Below are 23,727 nucleotides of genomic sequence, written 5' to 3'. Positions count from 1 at the left end.
CCCACATACATCTAGCAACAAGCAGACACTACAGTTTGACAAATATTACTGCTGTTAGACAGCAAAACATACTTTTGAGGCTTTTTTAGTCGAGAATGTAGTTGTTTAGATTGCAACTATGCAGTTTATTTTCAAGAACTGTGCCTATTTTAAAATCCAAACTATTTTTAAAAAATAGTCGCTTTGGATAATAGCGTCTGCTAAATAACTAAATGTAAATGTAAAATATTTACATTTCTGAGAGACAGCTCGTCGGCGACAGTTGACGTTTTCTATCCACAAGATGGCACCAGAACTGCATAATAAGCCCTTGCTCTGTGTGTTCTCTTGAGCATGAATTAAAAAGCTGAAAAACGGAAGCCTCATGGTTTTTTAAGGATAGAGATAAAAAAGAGATAGAGAGTCAAAGATAGAGTCAATGAGAAGCTGCGAATAAAAAGCTGGATTCAGCCTTGTTCCTCCTTATCGCAAACACAATAGCAGTCTGGTGAGAAATCTCTGTAGACGGATAGCATGTCATGTCACGTTCAGCCTTATAATCTAAAAATGTGAGCAAAATTTGCTGTTTTGTCATCACCTTAAGGGGGTCACACACCAGAAGCACCGCTTGACATTACGCTATAGAGAATCATTCAAATTCAAATACTATATACAGCCATAGCACACTGCTACTCGTGTGATATTGCTCACATATATATATATATATATATATATATATATATATATATATATATATATATATATATATATATATATATATAAATTTATTTTTTTTAATAAAACTTATGTAATTTGCACTCTGTATTAAAAGTACAAAGACTGCCACCTGGTGGTTCCAAGAGAAAAATTATTGATATGAACTTTTTAGATAGCTTTATTACAATTTGTGTATGATAATAGACATGATGCACAATATGTGACTTTTTTTTAAAACCATAATAAATTTATGCAGTCATGAACATGTTGCAGACACCTTTACCAACATCAAAATGCTTTTGTAAACCTCCAGTTGTGTTTTTTTTTTATTGATTAAGAAACCAGCTACTATAATACTACTATGGCTACTATAATAAAGAAAATCTGCTCTAACTGTAAAACTAAATACATTGCTAAATACTCTTGACACATGAAAGGTTAAAGCATGAAGCCCAAAACAAAGGTGGAAAGTTATTGCGTGTCATATTTAACAAACTGTTCACTACAAATGTATGCAATTGAGCTCAAATGCTTAATTGAATATTAATCAGATGATGTCATTATGCTGCTGTCAGCCAATCGTTTCATTGCTGATTGTGATTTCGGGGATAGACAGATCTGTCTTTCATAACACACGCAGCTATCTTAGATCAGTTTATCCAGACATTTTAATCTGATTCACGAACTTGTTCTAAGAACCAAATTAGCCAAGTTATCAAGATTAAAAGATCCAGGATCTGCCACATCATCTTAGATCATTTTAGCAAGCTACGAAGAACAGACCCCTAAACAACTTCAGCTAAGTGTTTGTAATCAGGGGGAATCTGGGCCAGGTGTATGATTGAAGTGCATGATGGGATCTGTAGTTCATTAACAAATGCTAGATTGCTAGTGATCGTAACTATATATATATATATATATATATATATATATATATATATATATATATATATATATATATAGAGAGAGAGAGAGAGAGAGAGAGAGAGAGAGAGAGAGAGAGAGAGAGAGAGAGAGAGAGAGAGAATTATTTAACCTTTCTTTTTTAAATATTTTCCAAATGATGTTTAACAGAGCAAGGAAATGTTCACAGTATTTCTGATAATATTTTTTCTTCCAGAAAAAGTCTTTATTTGTTTTATTTCGGCTAGAATAAAAGCAGTTTTTCATTTTTTTTAAAAACATTTTAAGGTCAAAATTATTAGCCCCCTTAAGCTATATATTTTTTCGATAGTCTACAGAACAAACTATCGATATACAATAACTCACCTAATTACCCTAACCTGCCTAGTTAACCCAATTAACCTAGTTAAGCCTTTAAATGTCACTTTAAGCTGTATAGAAGTGTCTTGATAAATATCTTGTCAAATATTATTTACTGTCATCATGACAAAGATAACAATAAATCAGTTATTATAGATGAGTTATTAAAAATAATATGTTTAGTAATGTGTTGAGAAAATCTTCTCTGCGTTAAACAGAAATTGGGGAAAAAATAAACTGGGGGGCTAATAATTCTGACTGCTCAAAATACCTTAGCAACCACATAATTCTAGTTACTAATCAATTTGCATCTTCACTTTTTAAATAAAAAATTTTGTAAAACCATATTACTGTCCTATTAACCTCCATTAATGAGATGTAAAATACAGATGAAAGCACTCGTTGACTTTGATCTCCAGCTTAATGCATATTAAAAAGGTGAATCGACATATTCTCCTCTAATTAACAGCCATTCAGTTACAAATGAAAGTGCTGGCGTTCATCTGGCTCATGATCAAAGTCAAAGCAGCGCTGATTGGCTTTTAAACGACCTTCTAATGAGCTGTGTAATGAGAGAGAAAACATGTAAAGTCAACACAAGTCTCTCTGTTCACTAACTGATGAGGTGAGAGTTTCTGTGCACTGATGCTTAGCAGAACAGTGATTGTATCAAGCACTTAATCATGATCATCTGTACCACTGCAAGGTCAATGCTGGCTCTTTTTTTTAAGTGTCTTATCTGCTCTAGTCCCTCATGGTAGACTAAAAGATCTCTGTGATGCATGCACTTTTTAAAGTGCAGATATGCCAAGAAGAAAAATTCTTGTCACTTTATTTTTATGGCTTTATATTTATATTTTTTGGCTGTTTTGTGTATTTAAAGGCACAATATGTTTGATTGTTTTCATTTGAATATCAAGAAACCACTAGAACAGTGCAATATACACTGTAAAACATCTGTTAATTAATAGTTTTGTAATTCACAAATGTTTCCACTTATTTACTGCTGTTTATTGCTTTATAAGAACTTGATCTCTGCTCTGTTGACTTTTGATGTTGAAAATTAAACTCTAGAGTTTAACAAAGTCACTTTTTAAATTACGTTTTAATAGTTTGAAATAATATAATGTATAAGAAATAAGTCTGTAATATAACATAAAATGTACTGGCAGCTTATTACAAGGGGTTTGTAGTATAATATACAACACCAACCCAGACAATATATCACTTTAAACCAGGGATCACCAATCTCGGTCCTGGAGGACCGATGTCCCTGCAGGGTTTAGCTCCAACTTGCCTCAACACACCTGCCTGGATGTTTCAAGTATACCTAATAAGACCTTGATTAGCTTGTTCAGGTGTGTTTGATTAGGGTTGGAGCTCAAATCTGCAGGACACCGGCTCTCCAGGAACAAGTTTGGTGACCACTGCTTTAGACTGTTAAAATGTCAATAAAAGTCCCTTTTTTTAAGTTTTAAGATTTTAAAAGGCATTGGAGGAAAGTTCAAGATCCCAAAATACAATTCAAAAGCATTAATAAACAGGACTAGTGTTTCCAACTTATATTTCCTTCCAAATAAAAAACTGTTTTGAATATGTCAAAGCATTGAATCGTGTTCAGTCTCTTGTGTTTCATGTGCACAAGCAGGGATGGGCAAAAATACGTTGAAATGTATTTTAAAATAAAATACCAAATACCTTAATTTTAGGTGTATCAACATAAACTACAAAATACAGCACACAATGTGTATCACAATAGAATACAGAATTGTGTATTTTAAAAATTCTTTTGCAAAAGAGCATGGCATTTCTTTGCAAATCTTCCATCAATTAGACCTATTTGATCAATCCCTTCCCCGTTCAACTGACTTAGTGAAGTAAACAATGTTTAATAGCAAACGGGCACAGTAAAACTGCAATCATCTCTGTACAGTAATTATTCAACCTTTTAATATTTTAAAAGGGTGTTAAATAAAGATTTAATTAAAAAATGTGTTCACAGAATTGTTCAGAAATCAGTTTTATTTTTGCTATTGAACTCTTCAATACCCAATGTTAATACTGCATTAGGAGTTTTTGATTATTAAATATTTGTGTATGTTGTGACATCTTAAGGCTTGCATCGTTCCTCTTCATTAACTATACAGTGGACCTACTCAATTACTGGCTTTTGAAACAGCCAATGAAGGATTGTAGGAATCACCAGTGTAGGACTTATTTTTATGATTTTTGTTTTAACGACAAACATTTGGCATCAGCAATCCATCCAAAACCATTATTACTTTCTCCTAATATTTTTTTCTAATTCATCTTTTAAAAAGTCAACAACATTTAAAGCATCAGAGGGTGCATTTACAGTTGAAGTCAGAATTATTAGCCCCCCTGAATAATATGACCGTTTGTTTGTTTTTTTGCCCAATTTCTGTTTAACGTAGAGAAGATTTTCTCAACACATTATTACTAAACATATTTGTTTTAATAACTCATTTCTAATAACTGATTTATTTTCTCTTTGCCGTGATGACAGTAAATAATATTTGACTAGATATTTTACAAGACACTTCTATACAGATTAAAGTGACATTTAAAGGCTTTAGGTTAATTGAGTTAACTAGGCAGATTAGGGTAATTGGGCAAGTTATTGTATAACAGTGGTTTGTGCTGTAGATTATTGAGAAAAAAAATATAGCTTGAAGGGGCTAATAATTTTGACCTTAAAATGGGGTTTAAAAATCAAAAACTGCTTTTATCTTAGCCGAAATAAAACAAATAAGACTTTCTCCAGAAGAAAAAATATTATCAGATACTGTGAAACTGTGAAAATGTCCTTGCTCTGTTAAACATCACTTGGAAAATATTTAAAAAGAAAAAGAAAACATTTTGAAGGGGGCTAATAATTCTGGCTTCAACTGTATATGATGTCTTAATGCATATTTCTTACAAAGTATTTTAAAATAATAAAAAATACAAGACACGTAAGTATTTTGATACAAAATATTAAGCCATTTTCATCAGCGCTATCAAATACAAATGATAAAACACTATCTTGCATTTAAAATACGTATTTGAAATACATGTATCATAAATACTGCCCATCCCTGTGCACGAGTGCAAACAAGAGCAGTAAGTTGCTGCCTGCAGTTTTGGGTTTCTGATTACTAGAAAGCCACTTTAAATAAAAGAGCAACCCCTAAGCAGCGAATTGTACACCATGCCAATTTGCATACTATCTATCCTGAATAGTGTTGCCAAAACATCTTAAGGTTACACTTTAGGTGACCTTGCTGTAAATGTTCCATGTACTTACTATTAGCTAGTACAGGTAAAACTGTACTGTGCCAAAAGGAAGCCCTATGTTAACAGTGTCCAGAAGCGCCGCAAACTTCTTTGGGCTCAGAGGCTGGGATGGACCATCACACAGTGGAAACGTGTACTGTGGTCAGATTATTCTGTATTTCTGGAAGAAATGGACGCCGTGTGCTCTGGACTAAAGAAGAAAAGGATCATCCAGACTGTCCAAAAGCCAGGATCTGTCATGGTATGGGGTGGTGTCTGTGCCCTTGGCAAAGGTTACCTGCACAGCTGGGATGGCACCATTTTGGAGATTTTGGAACACAATATGCTGCCCTGTTTTCCTGAGACGCCCATGTATATTTCAACACCACATTCACATTATAAAGTCCTGGCTGCAGAGGAAGATGATACAGGTACTTGACTGGCCTGCCTGCAGTCCCGACCTGTCTCCAATAGAGAATTTGTGGCGCATTTTGAAGCATAAAATGTGACAACGAACTGCTGCCTACCTTAAGAATTGTTTGCAGGAAGAACTGGATAAAATGACCTAAAAACACTTCATTATTTGTTGTCTTCGGTCCGTAATAGTATTTTAAGGGTTGTGAAAAGAAATGGCAACATTACAAAGTGGTAAATGCTTTACTGCTCCAACTTTATTGAAATGCGTTGCAAGAACCAAAATTATAATATGTGTTTATTTTAAAATAAAACTATAAAGTAGTGATGGGTTGTTCATGAACGATTTGTGAATTTTAAACAAATCTTCAATATGACTCGGGAACTACGTGTCCTCTCAGGGAGTGATTCGTTCATCCGCGAGTGCGTGTAACGGAGGCCAGCTAGTGTGTGCTGTGCAGGTAAACCTCACTCCTCTGACCTCTAAAGGTGCTCTAGCAACTGATGCTAGAGGCCATGATCTTTAGCCTCCTTGGTAGAGCAAACGACTCTCATGCGGAAGGTCGCCGTTTCGATCCCAGCTCAAAGCGGGTTGGGCGGTGTAGGACCGGCGGGGTCACATGCGCACATTTGTGCAGATGGTATCATTCATTTCAAGTCTTTTGAGTCGTTTATCACGGAAAGGCAGAAGCCAATCATATGTGTTTAGAGCCGGAAAAAGATTTGAACCGTTCATCTCTCGAGTTCTCTATCGGGTCTGAGTCATTCGTTTCTCACGGGTCAATCATATGAGTTTAGAGCCGGAAAAAGAATCGAATTGGAAGGTGAACTAATTATCATGGCTCCTATTGGCTTAGACTGTGTACATTGGTTAAGATAATATGGGACTGTCAGTGTAACGTGAACGAACCACTGACATTTGAAGACATGTAGAGGTGAGCTGAACAAAGAGACAACAATACCTTCATAGACAAAAGAGCAGGTAAACATTGAATTATTATTTTCTCCTTCTTTTAGTATTCTTTTTATGACTTATTTGTCGTGTGATCAACCTTTTGGGCTAGTTGTAGATGTGGTTGGAAGCAATTTGTAACATTTTAATAATATTTTGGCAAATTGAACCAATTGAACTAAATGACTCAAAAAAAAGATTTGTTCATCTCGATGAACGAGACTTAAAGATCAGAGTCAGTAAAATGAGCTGAACTTCCCATCAATTCAATTCAATTCAATTCAATTCAGCTTTATTTGTATAGCACTTTTACAATGTAGATTGTGTCAAAGCAGCTTCACATAAATGGTCATAGTAACTGGATCAGGGTAGTTCAGTTTTAAGTGTTTAAGTTCAGTTCAGTTAAGCTCAGTTCAGTGTGGTTTGAAGTCATTACTGAGAGTTCAAACACTGAAGAGCAAATTCATCGATGAGTAGCTTTTCAGATCCTGAACCATGCAAGCCAGTGGCGACAGCGGAGAGGGAAAAAAACTTCACCAATACGAGAGTGAAGAAAAAAAACCTTGAGAGAACCAGACTCAGTTCGGCACAACCATTTTAATTTCCCCGCTGGCCAAAAGTCTTGTGCAGAGCTGCAGTCTCAGCAGTGGAGGCTGGAAGATGGCCTCAGCGAAGACTCGTCTGTCCCTGGAGCGCCACTGGAATCAGACTCATGCTCTCCACTCCCCCATGACCAACAGCGCAACAGCAGCTCAGGATACGGCCTGGTCCCGGATATGGACACCTTGGGATCATCTCGTCGCTGGTCTTGGGTCCAATCAGTGACTCCGCATGATGAGTATCCCCAGGTGGAAATGGAGAATAAAGAGAATAATTAGCGTAGCTGCTGTTCATAGTGTATATAAACAAGATGTAGAAACTTGTGTGGAAACCCGCTAAGTGATGCATTGAGTGTTTGCTTTACTAAACAGATAGGTCTTTAATCTAGTTTCGAACTGAGAGAGTGTGTCAGAGACTCGGACATTATCAGGAAGGCTATTCCAGAGTTTAGGAGCCATAAAGGAGAAGGCTCTACCTCCCTTACTCGACTTTGCTATTCTAGGTACTACCAGAAGCCCTGAGCTTTGAGATCTTAAATAGTGAGCTGGAATGTAGCGACACAGAAGGTTGGTTAGATCAGGGTTTCCCAAACTTTTCAGCCCGCGACCCCCAAAATAACAATGCCAGTGACTCGCGACCCCCAATATCCTCTGAGGTGGTTATAAATACAGAAACCTTGCATGCAATGACGCAGACACACCAATTAAATTTGTGTCAGTGCTTTAAATGTGCCAGAAAGTATAACCTGATGTTATAAAATCAAAATGCATCTGACGTTATTGCTGCCTTTAATATAATGTAATTACCCCAGGGGTCGCAATCCAATAGAACTAGTAACTATAAGCTACTATAGTAACTATATAGTATATAGTAACTATAAACGACTATTTTTATTTTCAGTATAGTTATGGATAAAATATGTTAATTCTTATGGTTTAATAAAAATAAATAGATTTTTGGAAATCACCAGGCGACCCCCCCTTCATTGCCCCGCGACCCCTCGGGGGGTCCCGACCCCCACTTTGAGAACCACTGGGTTAGATAAACAGGAGCTAGATTATTTAGAGCTTTATAGGTGAGAAGTAATATTTTAAATTCAATACGAAACTTAACAGGCAGCCAGTGTAAGGAGGATAACTACTCACTACATCACTACTATAAAGATCATGAGGAACACATTAAATTATGTTTGTTGTATTGTCTGCTATGAAATACAACTCAGAGTAAATTAGGAAATGACTAATTTATTTTATTATTTCCATTTCCGTACTGTTCAAGCTTTTTCTGACTTGGGGTTGTACTTTAAACTACATTTTAAGGCAATTCATGAGCATTACAGCACAAGTTTCGAAACCTTCCTCAAACACCACCATTCAAACCAAGACAACTGAAGTGAAAACCACTAATATTAGCAATAGAGTAATATTAATAAACCACATCAGAAACCACAGACTGCACCTGCCGTCTGCTCCCTTCCAAAAAGCAGAAGAGAAACCGACTCGCTGACCTTCTGCCAACAAACCCAGATTGATTTAATAATGGCGAGCACACAGAGAATGATATTGTGTCCTCATCAGAATCATGTGGCTTGTAAAATAGAGAAGCTCATTGTACATTGAAATGTCACACCTGGCCGAGAGCGAGAACGTGGCGCGCAGGTGAAACAGCAGAGAGACGTGTTAAGTGTCTTTATTGTCTCCTGGGCACATAAACAATCTGAAATGGTAAAACGATCCATGTCAGAGGTTTTGTTCAACAAAGGCAGTTGCGGATAATCTTCGGTGAAACGTGGAGTAGGATGACATAAAAAAAAACTCTATTCATCTCAACTCCACACCCTGAAACACATACATGCACACGCACACTTCAGAGAGCAGGGTATTGTTTAATGAGCCTTTAGAGCAAAGATTTTTATGTTGCTATTAATAAAAAAGGTGTTTGCGCAGGTGATTTATTTTCTCAAGTATAAATTAACTTTGGTTCAAACTATTGGTATTGAATCTAAAATATTATATTATATTATATTATATTATATTATATTATATTATATTATATTATATTATATTATATTATATTATATTATATTATATATTATATTATATTATATTATTTTATATTGTTATATTATAGTATTATATATTATTATATTATATTATTTTATATTGTTATATTATATTATATTATATTATGTTATTTTATATTGTTATATTATAGTATTATATATTATTATATTATATTATTTTATATTGTTATATTATATTATATTATATTATATTATATTATAAATTATCATATTATATTATATTATTATATTATATTGTTATATTATATTATTTTATATTATTATATTATATTAATTATATTATATTACAGTATTTTATATTATTATATTATATTATATTATATTATATTATATTATATTATATTATAATAATTATATTATATTACAGTATTTTATATTATTATATTATATTATATTATATTATATTATATTATAATAATTATATTATATTATGTTATTTTATATTGTTATATTATATTATATCATATTATATTATATTATTTTATATTATTATATTATATTATATTATATTGCTATTTTATATTATTATATTATATTATTTATATTGTTATATTATAGTTTTTTATATTAATTTATATTATTATATTATATCATATTATATTATATTATTTTATATTGTTATATTATATTATTTTATATTATTATATTATATCATATTATATTATATTATTATATTATATTATATTATATTATATTATATTATATTATATTATATTGCTATTTTATATTATTATATTATATTATTTTATATTGTTATATTATAGTATTTTATATTAATTTATATTATTATATTATATCATATTATATTACAGTATTTTATATTATTATATTATATTATATTATTATATTATGTTTTTTATATTGTTATATTATAGTATTTTATATTAATATATTATATTATTTTATATTGTTATATTATATTATATCATATATTATTATATTATATTATATTATATTGCTATTTTATATTATTAAATTATATTATATTATTTTATATTGTTATACTATAGTATTTTATATTAATTTATATTATTATATTATATTATATCATATTATATTATTTATATTGTTATATTATATTATTTTATATTATTATATTATATTATATTATATTATATTATATTATATTAATTATACTATATTACAGTATTTTATATTATTATATTATATTGTATTATATTATATTATTTTATATTATTATATTATATTATATTATATTATATTATATTATATTATATTATATTATATTATATTATATTATATTATATTGCACATAAATATACTGGAAAAATTACATTCAAACAAAGTAAAAATATTGTTTACTATAGAGACACTAAATATATTTTTTTTTATTTAGTACAAAGTAGAAAACCATCTTTTTTGAATCTTAGATCAAAGTATAAACTTGTGTTGTACCAACCCAAAAAAAATGACAGTAATTTGTTACTAAACTAAATTTATAATTTACCTGTGGCTTAAAGTCTGTGTGGCCCAGAAGTTGATGAGACTTTTATTTCAGTATGTTGATGTACTTCCAACTGAAACAAAATATTGAGTAGGGGGCGGGGTTTTCTCTTTGCACATCATTCTCTCATAGCAAACTAACGGTATAAAGGGCGTGGCTAAGAATATTGTGTCTGAGACATCAAACTGACGTCAACAGAGAAGAACTGCAACTCCAAACGCAGCAGCAAATGGGTAAACTTTGACTTGCCTAATTGCAGCTTTAGAATAGGGAAGACAGTTGATTTAAGTGACTTTGAATGTGGCATGGTTGTTGGTGCCAGACAGGCTGGTCTGAGTATTTCAGAAACTGCTGATCTACTGGGATTTTCATGCACAACCATCTCTAGGGTTTACAGAGAGTGGTCTGAAAAAAGAGAAAATATCCAGTGAGCGGCAGTTCTGTGGATGCAAATGCCTTGTTGATGCCAGAGGTCAGAGGAGAATGGCCAGGCTGGCTCCAGTGGATAGAAAGGCAACAGTAACTCAAATAACCACCCGTTACAACCAAGGTCTGTGCAGCATCTCTGAACTACAACACCCAACCTTGAGGCAGATGGGCTACAGCAGCAGAAGACCACACCAGGTGTCACTCCTGTCAGCTAAGAACAGGAAACTGAGGCTACAATTCGCACAGGTTCACCAAAATAAAACAATAGAAGAGTGTAAAAAAATAGCCTGGCCTGATGAGTCTTGATTTTTGCTGCAACATTCAGATGGTAGGGTCAGAATTTGGCATCAACAACATGAAAGTGTGGATCCATCCTGCCTTCTATCAACGCTGTTCAGGCTGTTAGTGGTGGTGTGATGGTGTTGGAAATATTTTTTTGGCACACTTTGGGCTCATTAGTACCAATTGTGCATTGCGTCAACACCACAGCCTACCTGAGTGTTGTTGCTGACCATGTCCATCCTTTTACGATCACAGTGTACCCATCTTTTGATGTCTACTTTCAGCAGGATAACAAATCCAGCGCGATTCATCTCAGACTGGTTTCTTGAACATGACAATGAGTTCACTGTACTCAAATGGCCTCCACAGTCACCAGATCTCAGTCCAATAGAGCACCTTTGGGATGTGGTGGAACGGGAGATTCGCATCATGGATGTGCAGCCAAGAAATCTGCTGCAACTGTGTGATGCTATCAGGTCAGAATGGATCAAAATCTCTGAGGAATATTTCCAGTACCTTGTTAAATCTGTGCCATAAAGGATTAAGAAAGTTCTAAAGGCAAAAGGGGGCCCAAACCAGTACTAGTAAGGTGTGCCTAATAAAGTGGCCGGTGAGTGTAATAATAATTACAAAGTAAATAAGACAAAAAAGGCCCCAAAGGATGCACATGTATGTACTTTTAACTTATTTTGATAGGTTAAACAAGTTTCAACATTGTTTTTTTTAATCATGAAAAGTTTACCTTAATATTTTTAGTCAGATTGATTGATATAAGTTCACAATATTAGAAAAGTTACTTTGATTCATCTCAAAATAAAATTACAGTATTTATATATACTGATCTGTGAACTGCACCTGTGGCACTAAAATGCTGGGTTGTCTTAACCCAGTGCTAGGCCAGATATGGACAAATCTAAGAGTTGGGTTAAAATGTTCTTTAGATTAAATCAAGAACTAAATTAGGGGTTCCCAAACTTTTCAGCCCTCGACCCCCAAAATGACAATGCCAGTGACTCGTGACCCCCAATATTCTCTGAGGTGGTGGTTATAAATACAGAAACCTTGTATGCAATGACACGCACAAACACACCAATAGACCCAAGTCTATTCTTTGTTTTTTTTTTTATGTATGTCAGTGCTGTAAATGGGCTAGAAAGTTTAACCTGGTGTTACAAAATCTGCTGCATCTGACAGTATTGCTGTGTCTTTAGTATAATGTAATTACCCGAGAAGTCGCAATCCAATAGAACTAGTAACTATAAGCTACTATAGTAACTATATAGTTTATAGTAACTATAAACGACTATTTATTTCTCTTCAGTAGGTTATTGATAAAATACAGTAAGCCTTAAGGTTTAATAAAAATTAATTGATTTTTGAAAATCACCAGGCGACCCCCCGGGGGGTCCCGACCCCCACTTTGAGAACCTCTGCACTAAATAACCTAATGGTGGATTTCTTTCTATTTGACCCAAAGCAAGTTTTCAAGTATGATCATGGATGTGGTTAAACTGTAGGAAAAACTAGACCACTTAAAAAAATAGTAAATAATAAACAAAATGTAAAAAGTTTCTCAGAATTAATAATAAATAAGCTGTATTTATTAGGTATGGTTTGATTCAACTGTTAATATTTGTTAAATTTTATAAAAGTTTGGAAACATTTCTTCCCGGTTTCCAAGTGAAACCACTGTGATTTTACTGTCGAGAAAGCAGCACTGATTCCTGGTTAAGGAGTTACACCACACACTACATCAGAATCCTGAGGTCAGATGTCTTGTGAAAATGTGTGACGCATCATCATCCTCATTCACAGTTACATTTTATAGTCTCAGCAGGCAGTTTTCTGTTAGCGCGTGTCCACCAGCTCTGACCAGAGCAGCACATGTGACGTTTTCAGCAGGAAATTCCACTCATTCCAAACAATTCCCTGATCGCAGCTTTACTCCGTTTCCACATGGTGCTTCTTGTATCCTCTTCCATACTCCAACACAAACAAACACACACACACACACACGGTAGTATTTGTGGTTTACAGAGACTGTTCATAGGCATAATGTATTTCATATTTTAAAAAACAATCATTATATGGCTCTAGCTCATCCCTACCCCTCACAGGAAGCCTGTGACAAAAAAAAAATGTCAAAAGAGATTTTGGATTACAAGGACATCAGGCGTGTCCTCATAAACCACATAGCCCTCATAATACAGTTAAACAATGTCATACCCATGTCATTAAACAAAAAACTGTCCTCATAAACTACTAAAACCAGTACACACACACAAACACACACCATCTGCCAAACCCCCGATGGGCTTCCTCTGAAATTCCACTTTTTTTTTTTGCATGTGCGCAGGAAGTGCTGACGTCCGTGTGACTTTATCATGTGCTGGAAGGGGAAGCTCCGTCTGCTCTTCTATATATGGTTTGCTGTGCTGTAGGCGGACGTGGGTGGAGGAATGAAGCGTAGCTGTTGTGTGCCATGTTTTTATGGCTTGTAGTCAACAGACTGGCCCTTTACAGCTTTATCTATTTCTCCATAAGGTGAAAGAGGGCGATATGAAAGGGAAAGTGTTTGAAAAAAATTGAAAATGGGTTTGAGAAAATGCTGGTTAGATTAGTATGAAGGAGCTGGTTTGATTAAAAAGAGCGGGACCATCCAGTCCAAAGTTCAGTGGAAGATGGGTGGGACTTCTGAGATACCATGGTAAAAAAAAATAGAAAGCAGAAGAGTGTGTTTGTTTTCAAATAAGATTAACTGGAAAAGGGAAAGCAAATAGTTTTTGCTTATTCATACTGAAGATGTGATATAAAATACTTCATCATGTTATAATATTTTGCATAAAAAATATGTTTTTAAGAGTTTAAAAGACTACAATATTTTTATGAAAACACAATGTTATATATATATATATATATATATATATATATATATATATATATATATATATAATTGACTGCAATTATATAGACTCACCGGCCACTTTATTAGGTACACCCGTCCATCTACACAAATTTCTCATCAGCCAAAGACGTGGTAGCAACTCAATGCATTAAGGTTAGGTTAGGTTAGGTTACTTTATTTATACCCGAAGGTAGATTTGATTTGCAGTCAAGAGTCCTCATCTTACAACAGTGCCACACAAAGCAACTCACACAGTAACAACAACAAATGCGCATTAGGACATAAAACATAAACATAAAGAATAAATAAATAATCACTTTAAGTGTCCACCCCCCTCCCCCAAGTAAATATTTAAAATGATTTAAAATATACAGGTCACTGAAACATCTCTGCTTAAGTCTTATTTAAATGTCTAATGGCTGCTGGTATAAAACTATTTTTGTAACGTTTCGTTTTACAGCTTAATACTAGAAACCTACGACCGGAGGGAAGGAGCTGAAACTCTGAATGTAGGGGATGAGCAGTGTCATTTAAAATTGAATTTGTAATTCTCTTTAGCTGCCTAGTGTACACAGCTTCTAGATTGGCTAGTGACACCCCGGTCAGCTTACTGGACCACTTAACTATTTGATTTAGTGAATTTTTATTCTTGACAGAAAGATTTCCAAACCATGACACCAGAGCAAAGGATAAAACGGATTCAAGAAAGGCGTGATAAAATAGATTAAGGCATGTAGATATGGTCAAGATGATCTGCTGCTGTTCAAACCGAGCATCAGAATGGGGAAGAAAGGTGGTTTAAGTGACTTTGAACGTGGCATGGTTGTTGGTGCCAGACGGGCTGGTCTAAGTATTTCAGAAACTTATGATCAACTGGGTTTTTCATGCACAACCATCCCTAGGGTTTACATAGAATGGTCAGAAAAAGAAAATGTTGATGCCAGAGGTCAGAGGATAATTGCCAGACTGGTTTAAGCTGATAGAAAGGCAACAGTAACTCAAATAACCACTCGTTACAACCGAGGTCTGCAGAAGAGCATCTCTGAACACACAACACTTTAAACCTTGAGGCAGATGGGCTACAGCAGCAGAAAACCACACCAGGGGCCTCATGTATCAACGCTGCGTACGCACAAAAACTTTGCGTACGCCAGGTTTCACGCTCAGAATCGCTCACGTTTGGATTTACTAACAATGAACTGAACGTGGGAATGTGCGCAGCTTCACGGCAGCTTTCTGGCTGGCGTACGCACATTTTTTGTGCGTGTCTGTTTTATTTCCATTGGCGACTCCTAGAGGCAGTTGTGTTAAATTCCTCTCTACAAAGTGTCTGAGCCTTGCAATGGCAGCTGTATGAGACGGGTTCATCTAGTAGGTATGTAAGGTTTCCATACCATACAGTTGACCAGCTAAACATTAAAGCACAATTTGCAGCAGTTGCCTGTTTTCCTAATGTAATCTGAGCTATCTACTGCACGCACATTGCTATAAAGACACTATCTGAAGATGAATTTGCATGCGTGAATCCGACACATTTCCATTCAATAAATGTGCAAATAAAATATGATGCACAAACTTATTGATGATTCCTACTTGTCTTTCTCGTGATAAATAGTGGGCTAAATCTGATATGTAGCGGGGAAAAAAAGAAGAAAGAATTCATCAGACGCTGGATTCGAGCCGAGTTCATGCTCGAACGTGTCAATACATGATCACATGCGTCTACCGAGTAGCGCCACTGAGACTGTTAAGGGTACTGCTACATTTTACACCTATACACCACACTATTTCTTTTTTTAATGCACTCAGTGCGATGTTCAGACCCAACTGTGTTGACCGCATCAGCTAAACTCTCCCACTCTATTTTTTTCTTTTGTTGTTAATTCCGGAGAACAAACTTGCAAATAACACTGCTTTTCTCCGGTCTACCTCCGAAAGGAGCACCTCCAATTCACATTCTGTTCAAAGTTTGTCTTTTTGCTTGATTTTGCCGTTGCTTTTTCGTTGGGTTTTTCCATTAGCATAGTCATTAGCATATTCATACGGGGGAGGAGGCAGGGAGGGGTTTTGCGCTCGTGCATGTTGCGCTCAGTTTCACGTTCATTCAGATGTACAAAAGAATATGCGTGAGATTCGGCGTACGCAGTGTTTCATACATCTGATTTTTTTCTGCGTACGCACATTTACAGCTTTGTGCGTACGCAATGTTTTAGTAAGATTTCCACGCAAGTCTTCGTACATGAGGCCCCAGGTGCACTCCTGTCAGCTAAGAGCAGGAAACTGAGGCTACAATTTGCACAGGCTCACCAAAATAAGACAATAGAAGATTGGAAAAACATTTCCTGGTCTGATGAGTCTTGATTTCTGCTGCGATATTCAGATGTTATTCAGAGTCAGAATTGGGTGTCAACAACATGAAAGCATGAATCCATCCTGTCTTGAATCAATGGTTCAGGCTGGTGGTGGTGGTGTAATGGTGTGGGGGATATTACTTGGCACACTTTGGGCCCATTAGTACCAACTGAGCATCGTGTCAATGTCACAGCCTACCTGAGTATTGTTGCTAACCATGTCCATCTCTTTATGACAATAGTGTACCCGTCTTCTGATGGCTACTTCCAGCAGGATAAAGCACCATGTCATAAAGTGTTAGTCATCTCAGACTGGTTTCTTGAACATGACACTAGCCCCTTTCACACATACACACCTTTCCGGAAAATTGCCGTTAAAGGTGTGTATGTGTGAACAGGCTCTTTTTGAAAATACCGGTAAATTTGTTCTGGCTATTTTCCGGAAAGAGAAGTTGTAACATTACCGGTAATTTGCCGGAATGCTGCGCTGTGTGAACGCAAAAGGAAGATTGCCGGGAAGAGCGTGTGCACGTCTAGAACGTGCTGACGTGAGACGTCTGCTTTAGCCAATCAGAATAGTCAGACGCATTCACGTCCGCGCGGTTTATGAGAATAAAAGCCTTTGAATAATTTTCCAGACACATTTAGCTGCTAGAAATTAGTCAGATAAGGTTTATTTGTTCATCTTAAGGCCAACCATGTCATTAATTATCGATAAAATGCTTATGATAAGCCGTTGTTATTTTACCCTCAAGCTTTGCGTGTGCCCATGAAACAGCCCATGAGCGCCTGCACACACACATATCATGTACATCTCGACATGCGAAAGTCTTTCTCTATATGATTTCATCGAAGTTCACAATACTGATCATCCACAGAGTTTGTAATTTAGTCAAATTTTTACAAATACAAGCCCAGCCGTTTAAATGTCGTTTCTGATTAATGATGTCAGAATTTACCGATATTTTGGAATGGATGTGTGAACGGTCTTTTCCAGAAAAATTCCTTGACGTCCTCGCCTGTGTGAACAGCACTTTTTTGAATGTACCGGTGAAGTCGTTCCGGAAATTTTCCATATATTTACCGGTATCACTGTGTGAAAGGGGCTAATGAGTTCACTGTACTAAAATGGCCTCCACAGTCACCAGAACTCAATCCAATAGAGCACCTTTGGGATGTGGTAGAAATCTGCAGCAACTGTGTAATGCTATCATGTCAATATGGATCAAAATCTCTGAGGACTATTTACAATACCTTGCTGAATCTATGCCACGAAGAATTAAGGCAGTTCTGAAGGCAAAAGGGGGACCAACCCGGTACTAGCAAGGTGTACCTAATAAAGTGGCCGGTGAGTGTATATAGAGAGCGATAGTAACAGTTATTGCAACAGTTATATATATTCATTATATATGCTTTGTGTGTGTGTAAGCAAAGTGTATATATTGTTTTTTAAACAACTGATCACATTTCTTCAAATGTTGTTATGTAGAAAATTTTTACTATGTTAATTTGTTTTCATTACATTTTTAGGCAACAACATACTATGATTTTGTTATCTCAAGTAGTGAATATGTTAATAATGACAGAGGAATGTGGGCTGCAGTCTTTGTAAACCGATAGACCAAGATAAAGACAAACAAGCAAACAAACAAGGAGTCAGACAGAGTGAATGACTCCGTTAATGTTGCGTAGCTTCATTGTTCAAGTATCTTCTTTTGCATGTGGTTTTGTGATGAGCTCGTTTACTTAATGAGTAGTTTACAAAAGCAACGACGAGCACAAACATCAGCTCAAGTCTGAAACCCCCTTCAGGCGAAAAAGATTAGATTGGATTGTGTGCACTAAACGCTTTAAAGATATCACTGAATACGTTAAAGTATCCTCCCTCAAAGAATGTCACACCGACACACACCTGCTCTGAAAGCTGACCAGGTGCCTGTCAGAAATGTGCCTTGGGTACTATAACCTGAAAATGTGGCTTTGAGATGAAATAACTATACTAAGAAATAAACAGGGATTTCTTTATAAATATATACACTTTAAAACCCAAAAGGTTAAGGTAACTCAAAACATTTGAGGAAACCGAATGCAACAAACCATTTAAGTTCAAAAACTAATCCTACTGAGTACTGTGAATTTACTCCATTTGAGTAAATGAAGCAATCTGAGCACAGTAAAACCCGATAAATGAAGAGAACTCAAACCATTTAAGGAAACAGATAACAACAAACCATTTGTGTTAAAAAAAACTATTTCATGAGCACTGTGAACTTGCTACATTTAAGTTGAAGTAATGAGGTATTTGATTAACTTATTACCTTCAACACTGAGTTCAAAACTCTTTTCAAATGAGTAGAAATAACTTTCAGTTCATTTTGAGTTAACTACACTCATTTCATTTGATAAAGTTGACTGTTGGGTTTTACAGTGCACTGTAAAACCTAAAAAGTTAAGCTAACTCAAACCATTTGAGTAAACCGATTGCAACAAACCATTTAAGTTCAAAAGCTTATCCTAATGAGTACTGTGAACTTAATCCATTTAAGTATACTAAGCAATTTGAGCACAAAATAAATAAAGAGAACTCAAACCAATCGATTACTGTAAAACCCAGTAAGTTAGGGCAACTTAAACTGTTTGAGGAAACTAATTACAACAAACCGTTTGAGTTAAAAACTAATTTATTGGAGTACTGTGAACTTACTCCGTTTAAGTTGAAGTAATGAGGTATTTAATTAACTCATTTCCTTCAGCACTAAGTAGAATTACTTTCAGTACATTTTGAGTTACCAACACTCATTTAATTTGATAAAGTTGACTGCTGGGGTTTACAGTGTATATAACTGCAAATACATATATATGCAGATATATTATCATAATATTAATATATTGTTAAATAATATAAATAATATATTACATTTTTATTTTTTTAAATATATGAATATTCATTCATTTATTTTCTTTTTGGCTTAGTCCCTTTATTTATCCAGGGTCACCACAACGGAATGAACTACCAACTTATACAACTTATATGTGTGGGTTAATGCAGCGGATGCCCTTCCAACTGCAACCCAGTACTGGGAAACACCCATACACACACTTATACACTATGGCCAATTTTTTCCCAATTCACCTGTACCACATGTCTTTGGACTTGTGGGGAAAACCGGAGCACCCGTAGGAAACTCACGCCAACACGGGGAGAACATGCAAACTCCATACAGATATGCCAACAGAACCAGCCGAGGCTCGAACCAGCGACCTTCTTGCTGTGTGGCGATATATGAATATTTTAAAACTATATTTTAAGTTGTACATTTAATTATAAATATATATTTTTAACATATTTATTTATTACTTTTTAAATATTTATTTTAAATTATAGATCTAATAACTCTAATATAATTATTTCAAGGTTTATATAGCTATAGTAAATATGTTTTATTTTATATATATTTAAAAGAAATATAAAGAGTAATAAATACATTTGTAAAAATGATATAAAACGAGCAATGAAATAATAAAACTCACAAATTAGCTTTAAATAATATATAAATATAATATAACATCAATAAAGTAATTTTCTAATGTTCTCTCTCTCTCAATATATATATATATATATATATATATATATATATATATATATATATATATATATATATATATATATATATATATATATATATATATTGATATTGATATATATACTGTATATATTACATATTTCACACATAAACCCCCCCATTAGAACATTTTCTAATGTTCTCTCTCTCAATATATATATTGAAATATACTGTATATATTACATATTTCACACATTCACCCACCACCCCTACCCCCCATTCCCCCCATCATAAACAGTCATATATTTTTTCTGCAATTATGTGTGCTCTTTGTTATGGTGTGGAGTCGTTAGTTCACACACATTCCAGCAATATTGCTACAGAAAATGATTAAACTTTCTAGCCCATCCAGAAGTGTAATAAAAAAATGAAAAGCAAACATACGCACACACAGCAGCACAGCACAAAGGCCTCCATTGTTGTGCTGGAATTGGAATGTGTGTCAGACTATGTCAGAGGTTGGGTGGAATTTGCTTTTTACATGGAGACAAAAGACGGACTATGACTGAGTGAAAGTCGAGGCGGGGATGTGGAGAAGGCCAGCGTACAGCAGCGCTAATGTACACCATGTGGATTTCATTGCCGTAACTGCTTGAACGAACTGACCCGAGCGCCAGTGTTTACTGCTCTGCCCAAACTTTCCATCGTTGTTCTTGGAGCGTCTGCTGCTGTACAGCCAAATTATTCTAAATTACAATATAAGGTTTTTACATTTAAGCCGTGGCTGAAAATATGGAGCCCTAACTAGTCTGTTAAAGTTACGAAATGTATGAAAATCAAGATTCACCTCAAGCTTTCAATGCACAACACATTGCTAAGATTCCTTGCGAACCACAATTTGGATGTAAGCCCAAGACTTTTAGGAAAATACTCTGTGTACTGACGAGACAAAAGATTAATTTAAGATGTGTAACCCATTATGCATGGCGTAAAAATAACACTCATTTCAGAAAAAGAACATCATACCAGTGTGCCGGTGGTAGTGAGATGGTCTGGGACTGTTTTGCTGCTTCAAGAGCTGGAAGACTTGCTGTGATAAATTCATTTATTCATTTTCTTCTTTTCAGCTTAGCCTCTTTATTAATCTGGGGTCGCCCAGGGGAATGAACCGCCAAGTTATCCAGCAAATGTTTTATGCAGTGGATGCCCTTCTAGCTGCAACCCGTTTCTGGAAAAACATCCATACACAATCATTCACACTCATACACTACAGACATTTTAGCTTACCTAATTCACCTACCGCATGTCTTTGGACTGTGGGGGAAACCGAAGCACCATGAGAAAACCCATGCGAACGCAGGGAGATCATGCAAACTCCACACCGAAAAGGCAACTGACCCAGTTGAGGCTCGAACCAGCGACCTTCTTGCTGTGAGGCGACAGCAATACCTACTCTGCCACCGCATCGCCTGCTGTAATAAATTAAACCATGAATTTTGCTTCGTACCAAAATATCCAGAAGGAGAATGTCCAGCCATCTGTTAGTGAATTTGGAAGCTAGAAGCGAACTTGGGTTCTGCAGCAGGACAATGATTCAAATCACACCAGCAAGTCCACTTCTAAGTGCCTGACGAAAAACAAATGAAGAGTTTGGAGTGGCCTAGTCAAAGTCCTTACCTGCATTCAATTGAGATGCTGTGGCATGACCTTAAAAAGGCAGTTCATGCTTAAAAACTCTCCAATGTGGCTGAAATACAACAATTCTGCAAAGATCAGTGGGCCAAAATTCCCCTACAGCACCGTAACAGACTTATTTTTGTTTCTAATGGTGACCCAAGACGTTATTAGGTATGGGGGCAAACAGTTTTTCACATAGGGTTATATCATTTTGTATTTAGTTTTCCCCTAAAAATAAAAACCTTCATTTTAAAACTGCATGATGTGTTTATTTGTGTTATTTCTGAGTAATGTTTAAATTAGTTTGATCTGAAACATTAAAGTTAAACATGCAATGGCCCCAAATTAGTCATCAACTTCCTGATGACTTGATTAGTGCATTTTAGGACTAGAGTTTCATATATTTTTATTGCTAAGTTGTTTTGTGATTGCAGCCATGATTGCTGCCAAAAACACATCTGCATTTTTCACATTTTGTGTATTCGCACTAAATGTACTTTACACTCTTGAAGGGATAGTTCACCCCAAAAATGAAAGTTCTGTCGACATTACTCACATTTTACTTGTTTAAAACATTTCAAGAGTTCACACTTAGCTGATGATTGATTATAAGCAAGTTTGGCATGCTGTCCCGGGAGAGAGCCCTGAGCTCGAAGGTTCTTGAGCCCTGGGCTCCCTCCCGTTTGGAGGAAGAGTGGGGAGCCTCGAGCTCAGGTAGATCTCGACAACTCCCCTTTTTATAATAGCTAAAGATTAAGATTGAAGGCTATTAAAAGATATGCTGCATTATTGGATTACCTGTATTGAAATTTAGATTTAACGATTAACTTGTTGTACATGTTTTTGGAATGTGGGAGGAAACCGGAGAACCCGGGGAAAACCCACGCAAGCACGGGAAGAACATGCAAACTACACACAGAAACGACCACTGGCCTGTTAATGAACTAGAACCGGTGACGTTCTTGCTGTGAGGCGACAGTGCTAGTCACTGAGCCACCGTGCTGCCCTATGGAGGGAAAGGTGACAAAAGTAGGGGTGGAAGGGGGGATTCTTCAAATCGAAGATGACTGTAGTGAGAAAACCCTGGCTCTTTATAGTGGTTAGGAATGGCCTGATTGGTGGATCAAGCATGCTAATGCAGAACCAGCCGTGTTCAATCATAATCACGTGCTCCTCTCGAAATTAGTTTATGAATAAACTTCACTTATGAGTTTTTTCCTTCAGAAACACAAAAGAAAATATTTAGAAAAATGCTGGAAACCTGTAGGCCTCATGATGGAGCAGTGGGTAGCACAATTGCCTCACAGCAAGAAGGTCGCTGGTTTGAGTCCGGGCTGGGTCAATTGGTATTTCTTCGTGGAGTTTGCATGTTCTCTCTGAGTTCATGTGGGTTTTCTCCAGGTGCTCCGGATTCCCCCCACAGTCCAAAGACATGCGGTACAGGTGAATTGAATGAGCTAAATTGGCCATAGTGCATGAGTGCGTGTGAATGCAAGAGTGTATGGGTGTTTCCCAGTGTTGTTTCCCGCCTTGAAAGGCATCCACTGCGTAAAAACATAAGCTGGATAAGTTGTCCGTTCATTCCACTGTGGCGACCCTTGATTAATAAAGGGACTAAGCTGAAAAGAAAATGAATGATTGAATGGAAACCTGTAACCATTGACATCCTTGGTATTTACTTTTCCTACTACAGAAGTCAATGGTTACAGGTTTTCAACATTCTTAAAAATATGATTTATTGTTTAAAAGAAGAAACTCATAAAGGTGAAAA

At 35.5% G+C, this 23,727-nt stretch overlaps 1 protein-coding gene across 1 annotated transcript in view; it reads left to right on the top strand.

The window, feature by feature from the left end:
• sdc4 (syndecan 4) overlaps positions 1-23,727 on the top strand; it is a 50,181-nt gene that overhangs the window by 9,687 nt on the left and 16,767 nt on the right. The gene's annotated exons all lie outside the window — the stretch shown is intronic.

Source organism: Danio rerio, chromosome 6, assembly GCF_049306965.1.
Source record: "Danio rerio strain Tuebingen ecotype United States chromosome 6, GRCz12tu, whole genome shotgun sequence".
Taxonomy (NCBI): Eukaryota; Metazoa; Chordata; class Actinopteri; order Cypriniformes; family Danionidae; genus Danio; species Danio rerio.
Note: the sequence above shows the minus strand (reverse complement) of the source record. Positions and strands in the feature narration are given on the sequence as shown.